This window comes from Scyliorhinus canicula, chromosome 8, assembly GCF_902713615.1.
Source record: "Scyliorhinus canicula chromosome 8, sScyCan1.1, whole genome shotgun sequence".
NCBI classification, from domain to species: Eukaryota; Metazoa; Chordata; class Chondrichthyes; order Carcharhiniformes; family Scyliorhinidae; genus Scyliorhinus; species Scyliorhinus canicula.
Window position 1 is genome coordinate 181,277,967 of NC_052153.1, and position 5,821 is coordinate 181,283,787.

Consider the following 5,821-nt stretch of genomic DNA (forward strand, 5'->3'; position numbering starts at 1 on the left):
TAAATACATTTAATTTTTTGATGCTGAAAGAACAAGCTCAAATGCACTTAAAGTACTGATATTTATCCAAACTAATTATGTAATCCTGTACTGTTCCTGCACAACTTCTTTTCCGAGAACCTATGAATTTATCTATTCCAAAATGTACAATCGAGTAACACTTATAAGTATTGATACTATTTGTGGTGTCTTAAAACTTGACATAAGAGTCATTTAACACCCCATTTTATAGATTCTCTTACTATACATTAAAGCAATTTTTTGTTATATTGTCATTGTTTTACATGATTTAATAAAAAATACTTGAACAGTTCCAGCTAGTCAAAGTTTATTTTATTTTTGCATGAACACGCCAACCCTATTTGTAGATTTATTTTCTCTCTGTACACTTACCTGAGTCCTAAAGAAAGGCAAATTCTTTGTACGATTCCGCAGGTCACAGTTCGGAGGTCAGGATGAGTTTGAATAAAGTAGGCTAAATGTGGAGACAAGGGGCTGGATTCTCCAATTCTGTGGTTATTTCTGCAGGATCCACCTGGTCTGAGGACACGAAAGCTGGCACCACCCCCGCACCAATCCTCAGCCCGATGGGGGGCTAGCAGCCATGCAGCGTGAAGCCCCCGGCTTTACCTGCGGATACGGCCGCAGAATGACCGGGTCCATGGCTGCACATGCACACAGCGACGGCCTGTGGCGGCCGTGCCGCGCAACATGGCGCCGAGTGGGCGAGGACCAAGCCTGCCAAAAACTGCCCCCCTGTAACCACCGTCACCACCCCCAGACCAACCCCCACCAGACCCCGCGGAAGTCCTGCCTGCCAGCAGAACGGCTCCCCCCGCGACAGTGGCGGCGCTGGACACAGACCGAGGTCCCAGTGTAGCCATCTGGGATGGCCAATTCCAGAATACAAAATGGATGATCGCAATGACTGTAGGGAAATATGGACAATGTTAGGAAAGCAAGCCGGCATAGAGCCTGGATGCGTATGCAGATGAGACTGAAACTGTAGGTCAATTAACATATTGATGGCCCATCTCCGGGAACAAAGGAAAGACACTCAAGCAACCGGTCTAGCTCCAGACACCCCGGCGCCAGTTCCCCAAACCCAAAGCATGAACAAAGCAAGGCCAATGGCCACCTAAGGCACGCCCAGCCTTTATTGGTCAAGATCAATACCCGTGATCAAGATGCGGCCCAATTAATCGGGGCCAAGTTCAAGGCCTGCCCAAAAGCGCACAAAGCCCCTTTGGGTATAAGAAGAAGCCCCCGAGAGAGAATCGCTCTCGGACTCGGCTCTCGAAGCGGAGAGACCCGTCCACCAGCTGCACCAGAAGCAAGTAAGTCCAAGGCCAACGCTCGCCATCAGACGGACGACCTTAACTGTTCTCCTGTTACACCTTCGTACCCAACAGCTTCAGTTCTGAACAATGGCCATTGTTCCCCTGACTGAGTGGGCACCCGAAGTTAAGTATAGGCGTTAGAGATAGTTTAGTTTGTGGTATTTTGTGCATGAGTAGATATTACTGTGTGTGTAAATAAATAGTATTGACTTTGAACTAACTAACTGGTGCATTGGTTCTTTGATCAGTATTCGGGTTTGAACCTTGTAGCGGTATCGAAAGATACCTGGCGACTCTAGAGCAAACATGATTAAGGAAGGCGACCATATTGACCGCTATATTTATAACCAGATAAATATAGCAACACCAGAAAGTTGTGAAGACACGCTCCCCACGCCGTCAGGGACTCGGCCCGTCGGGGCGGAGGATAAGGAGAATGCCTCGGGGCGCATGCTGAGCCGGATCCCAGACCTGGAGTCGGGGGGGGGTTTGATTTTGGGCGGAGATTTTAATACAGTGCTGGACCTGGCTATGGATCGTTCGAGGTCCAAAACGGGTAAGAGGCCAGCGGCGGCCCCAGTGCTGAGGGGGTTCATGGACCAGATGAGAGGGGTGGACCTTTGGAGGTTTTTGAGACCAGGAGGTAAGGAGTTCTCGTTTTTCTCCCACGTCCACAATGCTTATTCCCGGATCTACTTTTTTGTCCTCAGCAGGGCGCTAATTCCGAGGGTGGTAGGGGGCGGAGTACTCGGCGATAGTCATATCAGACCACGCTCCGCATTCGGTGGACCTGGAGCTGGGGGAGGGGAAGGATCAATGCCCACTGTGGAGGTTAGATGTGGGGCTTCTGTCGGAGGAGGAAGTATGTGGGCGGGTCCGTAGGTGCATAGAGGGGTATTTGGAAGCTAACAATAATGGGGAGGTGCAAGTGGGGGTGGTCTGGGAGGCGTTGAAGGTATTGGTTAGAGGGGAGCTGATATCTATCAGGGCACACAGGGAGAGGGGGGAGAAAGCTGAGAGGGAGAGGTTGGTGGAAGAAATGGTAAGGGTGGGCAGAAGGTATGCGGATGTCATGGAGGAGGGGCTTTTGAGGAAGCGTCGTAGCCTCCAAGCGGAGTTTGACATATTGACCACCTGGAAGGCGGAGGTGCAGTGGAGGAGGGCGCAGGGGGGTGATATATGAGTACGGGGAGAAGGCGAGTCGGAGGCTGGCCCACCAGCTCCGGAAGCGGGAGGCAGCGAGAGAGATAGGGGGAGTTAGAGAGGTAGGAGGGAATCTGGTGCAGAGTGCAAGGGGCATTAATGGGGTGGTCAGGTCCTTTTATGAGGAGCTGTACCGGTCGGGGCCCCCTGGGGAGGAGGGTGGGATGGACCGCTTTTTGGATAAGCTGGAGTTCCCGAGAGTGGGTGAGGAGCGGGTGGAGGGTCTGGGGGCCCCAATTGAGTTGGAAGAGCTGAGCGGGGTGTTGGGGAGTATGCAGGCAGGGAAGGCACCGGGGGCCTATGGGTTCCCGGTGGAGTTTTACAAGAGGTTCTCAGACCTGCTGGGCCCGCTGTTGGTGAGGACCCTGAACGAGGCAAGGGAGGGGGGACGCTTTTCCCCTGACGATGTCTAGAGCACTAATTCCTCTGATTTTGAAGCGGGATAAGGACCCCCTCCAGTATGGGTCTTACAGGCCGATCTCGCTCCTCAACATGGACGCGAAGCTGCTGGCCAAAATACTGGCCAGGAGGGTGGAGGATGTGGTCCCGCAGGTCATTCACGAGGACCAAACGGGTTTTGTGAAGGGGAGGCAGCTGAATGTCAATGTGCGGCGGCTGCTTAATGTCATAATGATGTCGGCAGTGGACGGGGAGGCGGACATAGTGGCATCGATGGATGCGGAGAACGATTTTGATAGGGTGGAGTGGAGTTACCTGTAGGAGGTGTTGAGGAGATTTGGGTTTGGTGAGGGATTCATTAGTTGGGTGAGACTGCTGTACAGTGCTCCGGTGGCGAGCGTGGTGACGAATGGGAGGAGGTCGGAGGACTTTCGGCTGTCCCGGGGGACGAGGCAGGGGTGCCCCTTGTCACCCCTGCTCTTTGCGTTAGCGATTGAACCCCTGGCCATGGCACTGAGGGAATCGAGGAACTGGAGGGGGATTGTGCTTGGGAGGGGGGGGGGGGGGGGGAGGAGGAGCACCAGCTGTCGTTGTACGGGGACGATTTACTGCTGTACATTGCGGATCCGGCGGTGGGGGGGGGGGGGGGGGGGGGGGGGGGGAAATGCCAGAGGTGGTGAGGATCCTGGGGGAGTTCGGTGATTTCTCTGGCTATAAGCTCAACATGGGGAAGAGTGAATTGTTTGTGGTGCACATGGGGGACCAGGAGAAAGAGATAGGAGAGATTCCGATGAAGAGGGCAGAGAGGAGCTTCAGATATTTGGGAGTCCAGATAGCCAGGAGCTGGGGGGCCCTGCATAGGTTCAACTTTACGAGGCTGGTGGAGCAGATGGAGGAGGAGTTTAGGAGGTGGGATGTGTTGCCACTCTCCCTAGCGGGCAGGGTCCAGTTGGTTAAGATGACGATGCTCCCGAGGTTTTTGTTTCTCTTCCAGTGTTTACCCATCATGATTCCGAAGGCTTTCTTTAGGAGGGTCAATAGGAGCATTTTGGGGTTCGTGTGGGCGCAGAAGACCCCGAGAGTGAGGAGGGTATTCTTGGAGCTAGGCAGGGAGGTGGGTGGGCTGGCGTTGCCCAACCTGTGTGGGTATTACTGGGCCGCAAATGTGGCAATGATTCGTAGGTGGGTGATGGAAGGGGAGGGAGCCGCATGGAAGAGGATGAAGGTAGCGTCCTGTTTGGGCACGCGTTCGGAGGCACTGGTGACGGCCCCGCTGCCACTCCCCCGGCAAGGTACTCTACGAGTTCAGTAGTGGTGGCTTCCCTCAAAATCTGGGGTCAGTGGAGACGTCATAGGGGCGAGGTGAAGGCCTCAGTTTGGACCCCGATACGGGGGAACCACCGGTTTGTACCAGGGAGGATAGATAGAGGGTTTTTGAGCTGGCATAGGGCAGGTATCAGGCGGCTGGGGGACCTCTTCCTCGACGGGAAGTTTGCGACCCTAGAGGAGTTGGAGGGGAAGCGGGGTCTCCCCCCAGGGAATACCTTTAGGTATATGCAGATTTGGGCGTTTGTTAGGCGGCAGGTGGCGGAGTTTCCTCTATTGCCGCCAAGGGGGGTGCAGGATAGGGTGCTCTCGGGGACGTGGGTCGGTGAGGGTAGGATCTCTGCAATTTATCAGGTGATGCAGGAGGGGGAAGAGGCCTCAGTGGAAGAGCTGAAAGTGAAATGGGAGGAGGAGCTGGGGGAGGCGATTGACGAGGGGACGTGGGCGGACGCCCTGGAGGGTGAATTCTGCATCTTCTTGCGCACGGCTTAGTTTAATTCAGCTAAAGGTGCTGCACAGGGCGCATATGACTGGGACCAGGCTGAGCCGGTTCTTTGGGGGTGAGGACAGGTGTGGGAGGTGTTCGGGTAGCCCAGCGAATCACACCCGTATGTTTTGGGCTTGTCCGGCGCTGGAGGGTTTTTGGAAGGGGGTGGCGGGGACCTTGTCCAGGGTGGTTGGTTCCAGGGTGGATCCGGGCTGGGGGCTCGCTATTTTTGGGGTGGCATCGGAGCCGGGAGTGCAGGAGGCGAGAGAGGCTGGTGTCCTGGCCTTTGCGTCCCTAGTAGCCCGGCGCAGGATCCTTTTACAGTGGAGGGACGCGAGGCCCCCGAGCACGGAATCCTGGATCAGCGACATGGCTGGGTTCATTAAACTGGAGAGGGTCAAGTTTGCCCTGAGGGGGTCGGTGCAAGGGTTCTCTCGGCGGTGGCAGCCCTTTGTTGATTTCCTGGCGGAGTGTTAGAGGGTGGTCAATTTCAGCAGCAACCCGGGGGTGGGGGGATTTTGAGTCGGTTATGGGGGTTTGTTCTTATGGTTCTATGTTTATTACCCTTTCTTGTTGTTAATTTATTGCTTTGTATTGGGGGGGGGGTTCTGTTTTTTCATTTTTTTCATTTTCTTTGTTGGGATGAAATTAATTGTTGAAAAATCTGAATAAAAATTATTTTCAAAATAAATAAAACTGCGAGGTTAGCAGCAGAAATGACAGATGATTATGAATCAGTTCATAAATCAAAGTTTGGTTTCTGACATCAGTTTCAGCCTGTGAGGGATAGAAACTGGGGACATGAGAAATACTCAAATGGTAAAGGTAAAGGTGATCTGATGGGAGATAATAAGGAGAGAGTACCTCAGATTAAAAGGGAAATCCAGGAGGGCGGAAGAGACATGAAAAGTTTAGAATGTTTTCACTGTTATAAACTAGGCCATGTAAAGTCACAGTGTTGGTCGTTGAAGAAAAGCACTGGGAAGGCTGGGGTAAAACAGGATAAGACAGTGGGGTTTGTTAAAGTGGTAAAGGAAAGCCCAAGTGAAGTGAAGGAAGTGCAAAA